Here is a 19,339-nt window from a genome sequence, read left to right as displayed (position 1 = left end):
TTGATATAGTATATAGTTATATAAAGGAAGAAAAAGTATAAAGAAAATATATTGGTCTGGCTCACACACTGGGATCTTACAGTATTTATATTAAATGACTTTAGGGAAAAAGATTATTACAGGTCTTAAGAAGCTGGAAGTACATTTTTACATATTAATCCCTAAACAGCTCCAATTTTGTACAAAAGTTGAATATTTATTTCTCAAATTATATATTATTTTCTCCAAAGGCATACAACTTTGAATGTCCGAATGCCATCTTTCCATTCCTAAATGTGCATCAAATTTCCAAGTCACTGCAATACACTTCCTTGCCCATACTTTATTTTTATATTCTCGTGATTGTGTTGCCAAGTTCAAATCTAATACAATTTGTAAATTTGTTGTTCAGTTCTGGCCAAATTATTGGGAAATGATGAGACAGAATGCAATTGAGATTCTGGTTGGGTGGGTCCCAGCTCTCAATGTCAACAAGACTAAGGAGCTTATGGTGGATTTTAGGTTCAGGATCCACACACCTGTTCACATTGATGGGATGGAGGTGGAGAGTGTTAGTATCTTCAAGTTCCTGGGAGTCCACTTATCAGAGGCCCTCCCTTTGAGCCAACATATCAGGAAAACCGTGAAGAAGGCGTACCAAATGCCTCTACTAGCTAAGGAGTCAGAGGAAATTTAGCATGTCTTCCAATAATCTATTAAATTTCGACAGGTGTACTGTGGAAAGTATACTGACTAGTTCCATCACAGCCTGCTTTAGTAATTCGAGTGCCCAGGATTGCAGAAGCAGCAAACCAAGCAAATCCATCACAGTCTCCCACCTCCCATTCATTGAAAGCATTTCTGTGAGGCACTGCCTGAAGAAGGCAGCCAAGATCGTAGTGGACTACTATTATACTTTGTCACAATCTCTTCGTGCTACCTTCAGGAAGAAGCTATAGAAGCCTGAAGTTCAGCACTCTAAGTTCAAGAACAGTATTTTTTCCAATGGCTATCAAGCTCATCAACCTCCCTCTACTAACCTCATCATAAATTCTACTTCTTCTTCTTCTTTGGCTTGGCTTCGCGGACGAAGATTTATGGAGGGGGTAAAAGTCCACGTCAGCTTCAGGCTCGATTGTGGCTGACAAGTCCGATGCGGGACAGGCAGGCACGGTTGCAGCGGTTGCAGGGGAAAATTGGTGGGTTGGGGTTGGGTGTTGGGTTTTTCCTCCTTTGTCTTTTGTCAGTGAGGTGGGCTCTGCGGTCTTCTTCAAAGGAGGTTGCTGCCCGCCGAACTGTGAGGCACCAAGTTGCACGGTTTGAGGCGATATCAGCCCACTGGCGGTGGTCAATGGGGCAAGCACCAAGAGATTTCTTTAGGCAGTCCTTGTACCTCTTCTTTGGTGCACCTCTGTCACGGTGGCCAGTGGAGAGCTTGCCATATAACACGATCTTGGGAAGGCAATGGTCCTCCATTCTGGAGACGTGACCCACCCAGCGCAGCTGGATCTTCAGCAGCGTGGACTCGATGCTGTCGGCCTCTGCCATCTCGAGTACTTCGATGTTAGGGATGAAGTCGCTCCAATGAATTTTGAGGATGGAGCGGAGACAACACTGGTGGAAGCGTTCTAGGAGCCTTAGGTGATGCCGGTAGAGGACCCATGATTCGGAGCCGAACAGGAGTGTGGGTATGACAACGGCTCTGTATACGCTAATCTTTGTGAGGTTTTTCAGTTGGTCGTTTTTCCAGACTCTTTTGTGTAGTCTTCCAAACAAAAACACCTGTCAGCACCCTTTGAAACACCACTTCTTTTAAAACATAGAACATTGCAACACAGTACAGACCCTTCAGCCCATGTGCTGTGCTGACCCATATAAACCTAGCAAAATAAAACGAGACCCTCCTTACCTCATATTCCTTTATTTTTCTTTCATCCATGTGCCTGTCCAAGAGTTTTTTAAATGCCACTATTCTTCCAGCCTCCACCACCACCCCTGTCAATGGTAGAAATTATGATTTTTTTTCTTGCAATAACTGTAAATATGAATATTTATTTTTCTATCTTTTTAAAATATATTATCACTTTCCTTATGGATATAAAATATGGGGGTAATTTAAGGTATACTCTTGTACTTGTTTTTTTAAAGAAATATATATACATAACAAGAAACGTCATCATTATCAATTTGTAATCATCTATTTCAGAATCATCCAACTGGCCCTGTTCTCATTGTTATGTTCATACTTATCTATTTTGGTAACAATAACATTATGATCATATTTATTATTGTACGAGATAAAATCCACTTGCATTTGATAATTTTACAGTATCCAAATAAGGAAAAAAACTGATAGATCAGTAAACACAGTCATATGGCCCTGGCACTATTTTCCTTTTGCATTAGCCTGTGACTTTTTTTGCATTGGTGTTTGTCAAAAGAGGACTGGAAGATTTAAGAAATCAAAAAGAGATTTTCATCTAGGATGACGTTTTGAAGCCTACACTCCTTTATTACAGACAAAATATTAGCAGTAACAGCTGGAAATAGCTGATCAGAGGACAGACGAAAGAGGAAGATAGGTTAACAATTTTGGTGTGAAGTCTATTATTCTCAGGTTTTAGATGAAGGGAGGTCTTAACCATCTCAGCCATGATCTGTAAAATGGCGGTGCTGGCTCGACGGGCCAAAGGGCCTACTCCAGCTCCTATTGTCTATTGTCTACTGATGGACGGGCCGGTTATTTGGAGATTTTCTATTTTTGCATCAAATTTCCGATGATCTCAATTATTTTCTTAGACTGGTTAGTTTTGACATATGATTGAAATCTCTGTCTGATAATATCTACTGACATTCACTTGATGGACTGCACAATTACTGAGACCACTTTATGATGACATTTTTGATATTAATGGGTTAACGATGACATTCACTAAAAGATTTTGCATTAGGTAACTTTGAAGTACTACATGGTTATGACCAGACCAGATCATCAAAATGATGTGTAATAATTACAAACAGGGTTTGTATAATGTTTTCCTTGGCACTCATTATCTTTCTTGAGTTTTGAATTCTTGTGTTCTTGCAGCTAATGATCTTATTTATTCCCCTGGGCTTGTAAGGCACTCCTGGGTATTAAAAAGTTTCCAAGGTTAACAAAAAGCAGATACCTCTGGGGTATGCTGCAACTTTGTTCCATTGAAAGCAAGATGTGTGTTGAAATGCTTTATGAATGGGGGATTGCATATGTAAAGAATGAAATGGTGAACAAAGAAAATGAGCTGATTTGAGATCGCTCTCTGGTTTGTTTCAGTTTCTTGCATCATTAACTTATAAAGCTTCACTGCATCATGAAGTACAGTGTATACCGTAAGCAGCCAAACATATTAATGACCTCTTCCTGCGTACTCCATGGAAAATGCTTATTAAAGTGTAAAACGGAGATTGCTTTTGTATTTCTACTTATTAACTTGGCTCACTGACAATTAAAGCTTTGACTTTTTTGTTTGTGTTGATTTAACTTGCAGCCAAATAATATTGACCATGTAACGATAAATTACAATGTACCCAAGGGACGCTTGCACAAAGAGGGTTACTTTGGTGATGCATTTAATAAGGACAGAAAGAGCAAACATAGCTTGATTGGTTTGCTGACAATATCAAATTAATTTTGACTGTAGATACATATAATGGTGAAAATCTAAATGGAATTATCTGTAAAAATACTACTGTAAGAATTTAAATTAATCCACGAAGTATTTTGCACAGACATGATGCAGCTTGTTCATTTCAGCATATATACAAATAGCAGAAATTTGGAAGCAGCAGGAATTCAGCTATCATGAACAGTTTGGCAGTGAGGATATTGTACATTTGTTTTAATGTTTTTAGAATCAGCATTTGATCGACTCTATCGTGTTGAATTAATTGCAGGCCACCTTTGTGAGTCCTTCCTTTGGTGCAGATTTGCTATATTTGCATTTCTGCTTGGTTTATATAATGTCCAGTGATGAATAACAACAATTATTGTGGTTGGAGGACTGATTCTAGTGTGATTTGCAGACTGATGCTGAAGGAGGTGATTAGGTTTACACTTGACCTCCTCATGAACTTTTTTCATTTCAAGTCTATATTGGCTTAATTGTAAATATACCTTTTTAATTCATTTTCAGGATGTGGGAATCACATTTATAACTTATCTTGAAGTGTGCTTGTAAAATGGAAGTGAGCTGCCTTTGACACTGTTTGAATGTGAGCTCCACGATTTTGACAAAACATTAACGGACAGCAATATACTTCTAAGATGGAATGTTATATGATGACAAGGAACTTGGATGTGGCGGTGATTATGTCTCCTGCAAAATTTTGGTGACACTGGTTTGGGAAGTGTTGTTGAAGACAAATTGACAAGTAACTTGCACCTTAGTGGTCGTGTGCTCACGGCTCTGCATACCAATGATCATTGAAGTGAAATGGTTTTGAGGCTAGTCAAGTAGACTGATTTGTTTTGGATGGTGCTGAGCTTATTGTTGGAGCTGTGCTAATCTAGGCAAATGGAAAATTATTCCAGCACTCTCTTGGGCTTTGCAGACCATGAAAAGACATTAGGTAATCAGGAGGTGAATTATTCACTGCTGACTGCACGATGTGTGCTCATGTGGTTAGTTCAGATAAGTTTATTTTCAGTGGTGATCTGTGGGATGTTGATGATGGGGTTCCAATATAATAATGGGGATAAATGTCAAGGGAGGCTCTTTCTTTGAGTAAAAATCTAAGTCCAGAATTGGTATTTCTTCCTGGTCACATATGTCTATTATATTTGAATGACAAAGACTCACTCTGATAAGCTCACTGATGCTCTCGGAGGTGATTATATTGATCTGTGGAGCCCAAAAGTCTGCAAACCCTGTGATTGGGTTTACATTTATGAGTGATTGTCGGTGCCTGGCACTTGTACCATTTATTAGTACAAGGCAGAATGCAATCTAAACTTGCTACATGGACTTGGGAAATGGGCCTTTCATTTTTTTCAGATGCTACCAAAGTAAGTGAATTCATCAGTGAACTGTACAATTTTTGTTGTCATAATTGGGGTTAAGTAGTGAAGAATCAGTTGAAGGTAGGTGCAATGTAAGGTATTTCTCCATTAATGTTGTTGGGATGGGATAATTGATTACAACCAACCACAACAATCATAGAAATCTTTCTTTGCACTGGAGATTTGTTTTCTCAATTTCTGTCAGTTGAACTTTTTCTGACTATCTGCCATATCATATGGTAGCAATTTCCCATCTCATCTCTGGAACCCAGGTCATTTCTCAATGCTTGAATCAAAATGATTCTGAGCTTCCTAACTCTCCAACACTCCTACCCCACAAAAATACTCCATGGAATTTATATCACTTCAAGGTCCATCTCCCTCACCAACTCTTCTCTGACCAACTCATCCCTCACTGTTGGCATATCCAGCTCTCTTTGATTCCCAGAGGTCCTGATGAATAACTTGATCCCTACCAACAGCCCCAGCCATTTCTCCAAGCAACAGTCCAGAAGATCTTTCCTCCTGATCATGGTCTTCATTTCTTACCTTGATAAAGGTCACACCCTTTCTTGATTTCAACCAATGTGACAATCCTCTTTCTTGCCCTGATAGTTGGTGAAAATCCCATCCCACCACATGCCCCCAAATTCTTGTTCTGGTTATTGGTGAAAATTGCAATAGCAACTCCTGGCTTAAATCATTCCTCAGGTCCACCACCCCTGCACCCAGCCACCTTCTCCTCATTATCCTACTCCTGGTTCTGAAGCCTGTTGCCCAGCAGTTAGCTTTCTCTCCCCTCCGAGCCTATACTTGATATATTAGTCCATCATGGAAAAAAAACAATGTTTTTGAGCATGAGAGGCTGTCCATTCGGGTTGTAAAACCTCAAACCAGGAGGAATAGTTGAGGGATTTAGGAGGAAGATGAACAGTGTTTTTTTGTATTCAGACGACCATACATATTTGCAGTTCTTAGTACCAGATGACAATTGATGGTCGTAGATTGAGGATATTCAAGGGCATTAGAATTCATGGTGCATAGAATTTTGGACATTAGGTAATGAAAGCATATGGTGATTCAGCAGGAAAGTGGATTTGTGTTACAGAAATGGTTGCAGATGCAACAAATGGCAAGACAAGTTTCTGGGACCATATTTATCAGCTTTATATGATGTTCATCTGGACACTTCAGTCATTTAGTCATCCACCTTTATTCACATCTAAATGTCACCGGGCAGAGGAACTTTGATATGACACATCGTGAGATCTGCTAAACTAGATGCTGCTCCTGCCATTATCTTCTGTGCTCCACATTGCAAAGGGAATGCATACAGTTAATGGCAGGGATCTTAAAGGCATTGATGTGCAGAGAGATCTGGGAGTTTTGATCCATAGCCTCTTCAAAGTGGCCAAATGAGTAGATAGGATGGTAAAGAAGGAGTATGGTATGCAGGGCCAGATTAAGGCCAGCTGATGCCCTAAGCGCAGCCCAACATTGGTTCTCCCTTGACCCTCCCATTGTCTAACCGACAAGACATTAAGACACTACGACTTGAATCTGAAATAATAGATTAAAAATTCAGTTTTCTTCCAGGTCAGACCCCACAACTAAATTAAATATAACCTCTGTGTGTGTGTGTGTATATTTATTTATTGTGTGGGGGTGGGGGGGTGGCTTTTTTGTGAGGCCCTAGTTCAGCTGCACCGTGGTAAATCCGGCACTGGAAAAAAACTCTGTGGTGTCCCCTTCCCTAGGTGCCCGAAGCACGTGCTTATTTTGCTTAATGATTAATCCAGGTCTGATCGTATGGTATGCTTTTAGCCTTCATTGGGTGGGCATTGTGCATAAGAGTAAAGAAGTCATATTGCAGCTATGGAAAATATTGGAGTGCAGTTTTGGTCACCCCATTGCAGGTAGGATGTGGAGACTTTGGAAAGGTATAGGAGAGATTAGGGTTTATGAGTGATGGGGGGAGGTGGGACAAATGGGTTAATTTTCTCTGGAATTTTGGAGGTTATGGGGTGACCTGGTAGAAATTTATAAATTTCTGAGCAGCCCTGAGAGTTAGTCTTTTTCCCCCAAGGTCAAAAATTTCAAATATGAGAGGCAAATCAAATATTTAAGATCAGGTGGTGTGGGAGAGGGGATATTAAAGGAGATGTGTAGGGCACATGTTTACACAGTGTGGTAGGTATCTGGAATAGGGTGTTAGGAGTAGAGCTACTTAAAAGGCTGCTAAATAGACACATGGAATAAGGGGACAGAAGATTCTGTATCTGCAAGCAGCAGAGTTTTAGTTTAGTTTGGGGATCACATTCAGTGCACACATGTGGGTCGAAGGACCTGTTCCTGTGCTGTATGTTCTCTATTGGCCCAATGATCATATGGGAAGGGTTATAAAGGTTAAAGGTTAAAGCTACAGGTTTAGCTAAAATATCATCTGATGAGATCACTGATACACCAGAGCCCCTCATGAACACTTGTTCCCAAGCAGCCTGAAATAATATAAATTTACTGCATTTGACTCGATGGAATCACGTAACAACATGTAACCAATGCCCTCAGTGTGCAGATATGACTTTACCTCCACAAATGTGTATGATGCCACCTTCCATTTCAGAATTTTTTAAGCTGAATTTAAATTCACCCTCCGTGGTGGGTTTGAAGCAGTCTCTGTGACTGCTGTACTAATGGTTACTATTTTTTGCAATAAATATATATTCTGTCAAAGATCAGTAATTAGAGCTCAACAAGAAGTATGCAAAATTTTATAATCCTTGTTGGAAACTAAAAGTTCGTAACTCATAATTAGAAGGTGTTTTCAGAGAGAAATTTTGCACCTGCAAAATCTTATGAGCTGTTTTCCAATAAATGGATCTGTACATTTGTGTGGGTGTTTATTCAGGCAGCTTTTGTTTATTTTTCTGTTGACTATCTTAAAAGTTCTTCATCTGCTTGTTGGAGCCTCCTTGTTTAATTAAAAACAAAGATTTTTTTTTCGAAGTTGCAAGATAATTCCATGACCTTCAGCACATCCAACTCTGTTAAAAACGTGTCTTTCATCAGGCACAGAAATCCGGTTTACCTTCTAATTACATAAGACACATGCTACTTTTCAATTGCACTAAGTCAGTGAAAATTAAAGGTGAGACATTTCCTTTTCCATTTCATCTTCCATTCATTGCCAATTAGAACTGTTTGATGTACATGGTTGTCATACTGGCAGAGAAGCAAACATCTGAGGGCAATAGTAACACTTCTACATCCAAGTTAAACATATTTGCATTTTTTTTATCAACAAATGTATTGTGGTGCCACATTTCAGAAGTTCTATTTTAATTTAAACCACTTAGTCCAATTATTTTGGAGTATTATGTATTCTAGCATATGAAATAAACATGCAAAGTGTGCATTCAATATTTCAGTGGCTTATTGGAATTGGTGATCCAAATCAACCCAGAGAGAATGGATAATATTTTTTTAATTCTGCTGACTACTGTGATGTTAAAAGGGATGAGTTAAAAAAAAGTAAGATCACCTAAAATAATTATGCATTATTGCATGCTCATTTTCATCAAATTGGTGTTCTCTGATAGGCACTGAGGATGTTTATAAGGGGAAACGTAGCACAGTGCTGCTGTCCTAGGTTGCAGTTAAGGGACAAATTGTGCTAGCTGAACCCACAATTATGTAGGGAACTGCAGGCGTTCAGTCATTCTCACTGCAACTCACAGATTTGCAAAGACCCACCATAGGTCCAAAGTTCTACCGAGCAGCAGATGTGGTCACATCTGCCAGTGACTCTCCACGTGGAGACCAGCAGCAGAAGCCTCAAAAATGGATCATTCCACTGGGGATTCTCAGTGTGCACAAGAAGGAGGTCATTTCTGTAGGAAGAATATATTTTAGTTCATTTTAATGTCACTAGTTACTTTTAAGAGAATTTATGTCTTCCAATAAATTCTTTAATGTTTTAAATGAGTCATACTTTGAGCATCATTTTCATATATCAAGAATTTCATTACTACCGGTGGAAGCCATTTTGGCCCATCAAGTCCATGCTAGCTCACAGAGCAATCCCATTTCCCTGTTAATTCCCCTTAATTCTCTTCATTTCCTCCCAGATTCTACCAGTCACCCACATACAAGGACCAATTTAAAATGGCCATTTAACCCACCAACCAGAACATCTTTGTAAAGTGGGAGAGACTTTGGGGGGGATATGGAGAATGTGACGGGATGTCACTGGGACCGACCTAGCTCATCTATAAGCAGTATCACAAGATCACAGGATAAAGGAACAGAAATAGGCCATTTGGCCCATTGAGCCTGCTCCACAACTCAACCCTGAGCTAAACTGTTCTCTCTCTAGTTCCAAATTCCAGCCTCTTCCCCCTATCCCTTGATACCCTAACTAATTAGATCAAATTAGATCAATCTCCTCCTTAAACTCCCCCATGATCAGGCCTCCATAGCTGTATGTGGCAATGAGTCAGTATTACCGTGCTGACTAAAATTCAACATTTTTTATTAAAAAATGATGTGCTGGAAATCTGAAATAAAAGTAGAAAATGCTAGAGATTAGGAGTGGAATTGTTAACAACTTCAAGAATATGGGCAGCACGGTTGGCATAGCGGTTAGCACAACAGCTTTATAGTGCCAGCATTTGGGACCTGGGTTCGAATCCTGCACTGTCCGTGAGGAGTTTGTACATCTCCCCATGTCTGCATGTGATTTCCCTGGGGGCTTCAGTTTCCACCCACCATTCAATATGTACTGGGGGTGTAGGTTAAATGGGGGTAAATTGGGCGGCACGGACTCATGGCTGAAATGGCCTGTTACTGTGCTGTATGTCTAAATTTAAAATTTAAAAAAATACAAATTAAACAGACCCCATATCCTCAGAACTAGTTTCCAGGCAGCAACTGCATTGAATATGGGTACTTAAAGTCTTCTCTAATTGGGAAGCCGTTTACTTGCCACTGTGCTGATTCTCTGTGCCATTGACTCTAGGATAACACCGTGCATCTCCCAACCCTTCTGTTGGTGAATGGACTCCATCTGCTGGCAATCTAGACAGCGACAACATGAGATGGTGCACTGAGCGAGGTATCTCCAACTGAATATGAAATTTCTTACCGATGGATATTAATTCAAACATGTAGTTTGGGTTGTGAATTCATTGTGGCAGGAGGAACAAAATGTTATTCAGTCAAGTTGATCATGATCATCTCTATTGATATTGGGAAGACTGTAGACCAGTACTCAACACTCTTATCTCTAGTTTCTCTAGGCCTTCCAAGTCCACTATTTCAATCTAAAGATATTCCAGCTTCCCAGTCCTCCCCATGTCCAACTTCCCTAGCCCTCCAAACATCCAAGTTCTTCCAATCTTTAGTCTCACTCACCCCCCCCCCCCCACCCCTTCTCCCCAGTTGCCTCTTTCCTCTGCATTCTCTTCCAGCTTCAGTGAAACTATAGTGAAATTCACTGTATTGTCCTGGCCACTTGGAGCTGGAAGGAAAGTGTACAAGGCTGTGCTGATAAGTTGGGGCCTGCCTTCTGTGTTAATTTTGAGTCTAAGACTATACTGTTCAATTCCATCAGTGGGCTTTGAGTGAGTTAAAAAATACAGGCATAAATAATCTATTTTTTTTATTTTATAATATCTCTGCTATTTGATCCTCATACATTTTTAAAAATGACAAATCACAAATGTTGAGCTCAAATGTCAAAAGTCCTTTGATGTCAGTCCTTTGACTGACATACTTCACTCATTTCAATGCAATGACTGACCCTCCTGCAAGCAGCAACAAGGAGAATTGGGAGAAGATCAGATGCGAAGGAGGTCACTTTCAGTTTGAAAATGATTTTCCTTAATCATTCACTGTCAGTCAAATAATCTTCAAACTTGAACCAAAGGAAATAAGTCACAAAATAGAAATACATATAATTTTGATATAGTTGAGAAATCGGAAAAATTCCAACAGACAGCAAAGAAATAGATGCATGAAATGATGGTAATTATAGAAACTCTTAAGGATTACTGAAGAACTCATCAATGTATTGATTCTTCCAGTTTGCTCTTGACAGCATTTAACCATAATTTCATTCAAGAAAGTTTCTGAGGGCAAAACTTGCTGGTTTTAGAAAATAATCTTGATAAAATTAGTGTGTATATTTGTTGAAATATGTTAACTCACCTCTATTGAATACAAAGCAAGCAATTAACCATGCATCCTTTGCAGTCCACTGGAGAGCTTCCAAAACTTCCACCACACCTCATTTGTGGCAATGTCTGGCTCCAATATTGGCTCCTCCTCCTTGCCCTCGATGTGAGGCAGAGCAGATATATTCTCTATCTGTCCTTTATTTCATTCAATTCCTTAAAACTTTGATTTAATTATCCTTCTATAGGTGTACTGTGAGAGGTGTACCAATTGTTCGAACCACAACTCGGTTTGGAAACTCAAGAGGCTGCAGAAAGTGGCAGACATAGCCAAGTATTGAGTATGGGAGTTGGGCTGTAATGGTAACAATGTGTAAGATGATGGTGAGGCCAAATTTGGAGTATTGTGTGTAGTTTTGGTCACCTAACGACAGGAAAGATGTTAATATTGAAAGAGTGTAGAGAAGATTTACTAGGATGTTGCCTTGAGGAACAGAGTTACAGATAAAGGTTAAACAAATCAGGAATTTATTCCCAGGAATATAGAAGCATGAGGGTAGATTTGACAGAGGTAAACAAAATTATGAGGGGGTATAGATAGAGTAAATGTAGATAGGCTTTTTCCCTGAGGTTAGGTGAGATACAAACCAGAGGACATAGCTTAAGGGTGAAATGATAAAAACACCAAAATGCTGGAGGAACTCAGCCAGTCTTTTCAGCATCTATAGGAGACAAAGATATATTGCAGACATTTCAGGCCTGAGCCCTTCTTCAAGGAAAAATCAGAAAAGACAGGACCAGGATATATCAGAAAATTTCAGATTTCAAACAATGGGGGAGGAATCCAGACTAACAAAAGGTGTTAATTGGATGTGATTAGGGACTAGGTAGAATTTATTATGTCTGTGAGAAAAGAGAGAGGGAATGGAGAGTTGACTGTTGGGGGGGTGGGGGGAGGAGAAGCAGGGGGTTGGGGTTTAACCAAAGCCATAGAAGTCGATATTAATGCCATCCATTTGGAGGGTGCCCAGTCAAAAGATGAGGTGTTATTCCTCCAATTTACGGGTGGTCTCAGTCTGGCGTCACATGAGACCATGGACAGACATGTTGGTAAGAAAATGGGATGGAGAATTGAAATGGGTGTTGTGGTGCGCTGTTAGACAGAATCAGATACACACAAGGTAAAGACTGTACAAAAGGCTTTAATCCACAAAGACTTCCACAGAGCCAGGCTGGCTTTGGCTGCAGCAATTCAGTGTGAGGCCTCGGGAGGCCGGCACAGGCTTATATCCCGGAGGGTGATTGACACCTGACTGGGTAGGGCTTGATCCATTCAGGCCGACTGATTGGCAGCCGGCCAGGTGTTGTCCTGTCCACTTACATTCCTGCAGGTACAAAGGTTGCCCCCTGCACTAGGCCGGTGGTGTACCACCACATTCACCCCCTTCCTTAAAATTGTCCCGGGGGGCAGTAACAAGGAATCGTAGATACAATATTTACAGGTTGAGACGATTTGGCGGCCGCCGGGGTCTCTATGACTGTCATAGGACTGGCTCCTGGTCTCTGGTTAGAGGGGAAGTGGTGGGGAGGGCTGGCGGCAGGGGTGTGTGTGGCTGGTGAGGTGCCATGAGGAGGGGTGGCCAGGGGGACTGGGGTCGACGTATGTGTGTCATATTGTGGGGGGGGGGGGCGAGTTCATCTCCTAAGGCTGAAGCGGGCCCCTGGTGATCAAGGAGGCCCTGCGTGCCCCATAGCAGCCTGGGGATAGAGATGTATGACCGGTCAGCATTGTCCTGGGATGGAGGGTGGTGTGGTGTGTTGGGTATACCTGCTGGTGCTAGGTCCCTGGTTGAGATGGTGTCCTCCCTGCCACTGCCGAACCTAACGTAAGCGTAGTTATGCATGAAGGAGGAAAACCTGCTCCACCAGGGCTTCGCCCTTGTGTGTCCTTACATGCTTACCCAGAAACACCGGTCCCGGGGACGTGAGCCATGCTGGGAGTGACATTCCAGTCGCCAACCTCCTGGGGAATGAGAACAAACGTTTGTGAGGGGTCTCGTTGGTAGCCATGCACAGCAGTGACCAAATGGCATGGAGCGTCTCGGGCAGGGCGCCCTGCCAGAACTCAACAGCCCACCCTTTTGACCTGAGAGCCAGGAAGACAGCCTTCCAGACCACCCCATTCTCGCATTCCACTTGCCCATTGCCTCTTGGGTTATAACTTGTCGTGCGACTAGTCGCGATACCCCTCGCTGTCAGGTCGTGGCGCAGCTCGTCGCTCATGAAACTAGACCCCCGGTCACTGTGGATGAAGGCGGGGTACCCAAACATGGTGAAAATCTGCCTCAAAGCCCTAATGACAGTTACAGTGGAATTGTCCGGACAAAGGATGACGAAAGGGAAGCGTGAGTACTCGTTCACTACCGTGAGGAAGTAAAGGTTTCGGTTTGTGGAAGGCAGGGGCTCTTTGAAGTCCACGCTGAGATGCTCAAAAAGCTGAGTAGCCTTTACAACGTGGGCCTGGGGGAGTCGGAAGAAATGGGGTTTACACTCTGCACAGACCCAACAGGCCTCGGTCATGTCCCTGACGTCCCTGATCGTGTACGGCAGATTTCAGGACTTAACAAAATGGTACAACCGGGTGATGCCTGGATGGCAGAGGGACTCATGCAATGCCTGCAACCTGTCGTCGTCATGCATAGACGCGCAGGTGCGAGAGAGGGCATCAGGGGAGTCGTTAAACTTCCCGGGACGGTATTAGATGTCGTAGCTGTAGGTTGCCATCTCGACTCTCCAGTGCAGGATCTTGTCGTTCTTTATTTTGCTCTTGTGGGTAGTATTAAACATGAACGCCACGGCTCGCTGGTCCATGAGGAGTGTGAATCTCCTGCCGGCCAGGTAGGTTGGCATGCCGTACAATGTGAGTGGAGATTGGGGGCCCCCAAAGGCAAGGGTGACACTCTGCAGTTGGCACTGGAAATCCAGGCCCAGGAGGAGTGGTGCGCAGAGTTTGGACATGGCCAAGAGCCTAAATCCTGTGTAAGTCTCCCCTCCCACCGTTATATCGATCGAGTAGCACCCGAGGGTACCAACAGTCTTATCCTTGGTGGCGAGGGCGATCGAGCAGGTGGTGGGGTGGACCTTTAACCTTAGGGAGTGGGCCACGCTCGGGTGAATGAAGCTCTCGGTGCTGCCTCTGTCCAACAGGCACTTTGTTACCTGCCCGTTGACTCGCACGTCCATCATCAAGCACCTGAGATCATGGGGAATGTCCCTGGTCAGCGTGGTGGCAGCCAGGACCATCTCGGAGTCAGAGTCGTCGTTATCCGGAGGGATGGGGAACGTCAATAGGGCGGCCTGGTCATCGCTCATGTTGACCACGTCGACATCGGTCGTGAGGTGCAGCATGTGGTAACCGATGGGCTCTGGAGGCGGGGGTGTTGTCGGTAGGGCGGCCTGGTCATCGCCCATGTTGGCCACATTGTTCTCAATGGCGTTGGGGACCCTCTGTGTCGGGCGCTGCCTGGCCCAAGATGGTGGCGGCACGTGGGGAGCTGTTGCGTGGCTGGCCTCCTTCCCCAGCCGTGTCCACTGCGCCGGGGGAAGTGAAGTCATCACGGCCAGTGGCAGTGACGTCGCTGTAGTTCTCAGCAAGGGCGAGGGTTGGTGCAGATGTTCGGGGCACATGATGCGACGGTTGCTGGCAGGGCCGAATGTTGTGCGGTCAAAGTCGGGGAAGGCAGAAGTTGTTGCGGGGACAGTGGTGCCTCCCGGCATGTGCACATGGGGGGTCCACGGGGGAGGTAGTGAGGTCATAGAGGGCCGCTGAGCTGCCGGCATGTTTAGAGAGGCACACTTTTGCAAAGTGGCCTTTCTTGCCGCATCGGGAACAATACTGGTTCCTAGCTGGGCAGTTTTGATGCGATCATCGATCTGACCAACACCAGGACTCACAGTACTTACAGGGGCACCGGGCGCCTGCCACAGCGATGTTCTCCTCCCCAGCTCGGCCTGGCACTGCGGCTGCAGTGTGAGAGTGCCATGAGGGAGCCTGGGGGATCCCGGAATCGAAGCTGCTGCTTCCAGGGTTTGGACCACTTCCACAGTCCTGGTTAGGGCATCGATGTTGTCTTCCAGCAGCTTCTGCTGGATGGCCCTCGTGCGTAGCCCTCGGACGAAGGCATTCCGGATCAGCTTCTCGACTTCCTCTACACCTACCCTGGGTTCAGCCAGACACGGTTGTGCCAACTCTTGCAAGTGTCCCAGGTAAGACTCACCCGTCTCCCTGGGTTGCTTGGCTCGGGTATTGAGGAGGTACTTGCACAGACCACATTCATGGGGGGGCTTGTACAAGTTCTCGAGAGTGTCCATTGCGCTCTTGTATGTGGAGCAACCTTTGGTTACCTGGATGGTGCGGGGACCCAGCTTTGACCGGAGTAGGACCAACCTCTTCTGATCGGAGTCCAGGATGTCACCCTCCTGTGCCTCACTGATTGCCTCAACTGCGTGCTGCCAGATCTCGAAGCGTGTCTGGGCATCTGGGTGGCATAGGTCGACCTCGAGGCTCCCTCCGCTCAGGAGTTTTTCCTTGGCATCCGTGGGAAAATTTTGTGGATTAAATTGTGGTGCACTGTTGGACAGAATCAAACACACACAAGGTAAAGACTGAACAACAGGCTTTAATCCACAAGACTTCCACAGAGCCAGGCTGACTGTGGCTGCAGCATCTCAGTGTGAGGCCTCGGGAGACAGGCGCAGGCTTATATCCCAGAGGGTGATTGACACCCGACCGGGTGGGGCTTGATCAATTCAGGCCAACTGATTGGCAGCTGGCCAGGTGTTGTCCTGTCCCCTTACACTCCTGCAGGTACAGAGGTTGCCCCCTGCACTAGGCCGGTGGTGTACCACCACATTCACCCCCTTCTTTAAAATTGTCCCGGGGGCGGCAGTAACAAGGAATCGCACCCAACATGTAGATACAATATTTACAGGTTGAGACGATTTGGCGGCCGCCGGGGTCTCTGTAACCTTCATAGGACTGGCTCCTGGTCTCTGGTTAGAGGGGAAGTGGGGGGGTGGGTGCTAGCAGCAGGGGTGTGTGTGGCTGGTGAGGTGCCATGAGGAAGGGTGGCCACTGTTGCGGTGGACAGAGATAAGGTGCTTAACAAAGCAATCTCTCAGTCTGTGTCCAGTCTCTCCGACGTAGGGGAGACCACATCAGGTGAAATGGGAAAAGTTTAGAGGGAATATTTGGGGGAACTTCTTCATACAGAGAATAGTGGGAATGTGGAATGAGCTGCCAGCTGAAGTGGTGAATGCAAACTCAATTTTAACATTTAAGAAAGATTTGGACAGGTACATGGTTGGAAGGGTATGGAGGGCTATGGACTGGGTGTAGGTCAGTGGGACTTGTCAGAAAAATAGTTCGTACTGACTTGAAAGACCTAGTTTCAGTGCTGTAATGTTCTGTTGTCCTAGCCACCAACTTTATTGTTCTTGGTAGCAGAAGTCATAGGTAAAGGAAATTAGCCTGGACCAGTAACTGCAGTGTGTTTTGAGGATGGTGGACACTGCAACTTCTTTGCACTGGTGGAAAAGGGAATGAATGTTTTGGACAAATGATTGAGTCCCAGCCAGGTCTCTTGCTTAAGTTTTGATATAATGTCAAGTTTCTTAAGTTGTTTGTGCTGAACATATCAAAATAATTAGGGAGCCTTTCATCATGCACCTGATTTGTGCCTTGTCAGTAGTGAAAATACTTTGTTATCTCAAGGTCATTCATTTCGGACAGGATACCCAGCCTCTGAGCTGTGTTGGAATCCAGTGACTGGATTTTTGCCTCAGCAGTCTTAGGCCTCAGTATCCAGATCATGTTAATAATGGGTATGAAGCATTTGTGTGTGAATATTGAAAGCACAGCTGAGAACTGAAATTCTGGTTTGTTGAGTGCATACATGGTTTCACTGATGTGCTATAAATCCTCCCTGGACCAGTTCTAATTCTATATGTAACCTTCAGGTCCATTGTTTCAATATGTATAACTGCATACATTTTTGGAAACAGTAATGCCATCTCGCAAAATGTGAGAAATTATTGAAATTACCTCTCTGCAAACTCCATAAGTCAGAAAGTCAACACTTTGCCATTCTGTTTTTGAGAAATATGATGTGTACTATAGCTTATTCGGAACAGAACTCTCCCTTAGCCTTTTGTCCCAACAGTAATATTTACACTCAGTGTGATTTAAGTCATGGAGTAAAATCATATGCTGATTTGTTCTGTTAATAATGTTCCACTGTATTTTATTTCTTAGGCATTCACTGTTGAGCTCTGGCATTAATTAAACAAATCATAGCTTATCATAATACTACAGGCACATGAGAAAGCAAACAAGACAACCTAACAGTAATTGGAACTACTGTGTATTAGTGTGATGGAACACGGAGTTATGGCATAAAAGGTCTCTGCTATTCACAGCCAGGGTATCTGACAAAATTCAAATTGAAGTGAAATATTTCCCCTGAGGGATCCAGTGAAAACCATAAGGTGATCAGACTGTAAAACTACAGCCACGAAAGCTTTCGGAGTAGCTCAAGGGATGGTGTGTACAATAGGAAGAATAAAGAGAGCAATGACTGAGGAGTGGAATGGAAAGGGCAATTAAAGGCTGACAATTGAAGCCCATTTTATGAAGCCCATCGTATGTGTGTATAGAGAGAGAGAGAGAGAGAGAGAGAGAGAGAGAGAGATATCTATATATATAGATATGTCTATATATAGATATGTCTATATATCTATATATATATATATATATAGATATATAGTTTGCAGTGGTTGCGAGGTTGATACTATTTATCTTTATTTGTGCCTTTGGTTCTTTCTGACTAATATCAGAGATTTTTCACGAAAAAGGCAAACAGCTTCATAAATGTTTGACTACACAGATGTGATATTCCAGTAATTAAGAACAGCAAGAACAAACACAAAATTTTAGCCAATGTTCTATTCTTCACTTACTAAGGCATTCAGTACAGCTTGCTGGAATAAAATTGTTTTCTGAATGGAAAATTAATTTACATTACCTATGTGTGGACCTGATGCTAAACATGCCAATCTTCTACAATGGATCTTATCACAATCTTTGTCCAACTCCATAACAGAGAAATGATACTCCAGCTGGTCTGACAGAGTGTGGTCATACGCTTGAGTTCAGATGTTTGTAATAAGTAAAATACACTGGATGAGATGCTTTTCTGTAGAACACCACTACAAGCACCTAGAATGGGAGTAATGATGATTGGGTAATTCTCCCTAAAATTAAAGCAAGTGACTAGAATTAATTTTATGATATTTTAACTGGCTCTGAACCGATAGAATTTATTTGCTGTTATAGACTGTTGACTAGAAGTCCTGCCATAATTCACATCACATTTCAAACTTAATGTCCGAAGGAGTGCAATTCATTGCAGATAAAATGGTAAACATTTACTTTGAATTTGAGTCAGTCACAGCACTGCAGCGCATAAGTAGACCCTTCAGCCCTTGATTCCGTGCCATTAACTGCCTACTTGTTCTCTGAGGCTTAAGATTGTATACAGTAACATCATTGAAATGAGACATGAATAGCTCTCAAATTACTAATTATAAGTCCACCAGGAAGACATTTGCCGGAATGCTTTCAGCAAAAACAGGGAACTATAGAAATGTTAGCCTGACACCAGAAGTAGGGCAATTGCTGGGATTTTGTTATTAAGGATGAGATAACAAGATACTGAGAAGATGCTCCTAGGATTGGGCAAAGTCAACATGGATTTATAAAAAGGAAAATGTTTGATAAATCTGTAACTTATTGAATAGATAAGGGCCTACCATTTCACGTGGCATATTTGGATTTAAAGAAGGACTTCAATAACATGTCATAAGAGAGATCATTAATTCATGATATTGGGGAAATATATTGTTCTGCATTGACGATTGGCTAATGCATAGTAAATAGAGAATAGGAGCGTGCGGATCATTTTCGGTTTGGGAATATGTGACCATCAAGTTAATGTTGATACTGGAGATGTGCCCACATTTGTTCACAATCTATTATGATTTAGTTGTAGTATTCAATGTAAGAAATTCAGATTTTGCTGATTATATCAAG

The 19,339-nt window shown here is 42.9% G+C and overlaps 1 long non-coding RNA gene across 5 annotated transcripts in view; it reads left to right on the top strand.

Moving 5' to 3' along the window:
* LOC138744117 (uncharacterized) overlaps window positions 1-19,339 on the top strand; it is a 140,284-nt gene that overhangs the window by 15,711 nt on the left and 105,234 nt on the right. The gene's annotated exons all lie outside the window — the stretch shown is intronic.

This window comes from Narcine bancroftii, chromosome 10, assembly GCF_036971445.1.
Source record: "Narcine bancroftii isolate sNarBan1 chromosome 10, sNarBan1.hap1, whole genome shotgun sequence".
In the NCBI taxonomy this organism is placed as follows: domain Eukaryota; kingdom Metazoa; phylum Chordata; class Chondrichthyes; order Torpediniformes; family Narcinidae; genus Narcine; species Narcine bancroftii.
Note: the sequence above shows the minus strand (reverse complement) of the source record. Positions and strands in the feature narration are given on the sequence as shown.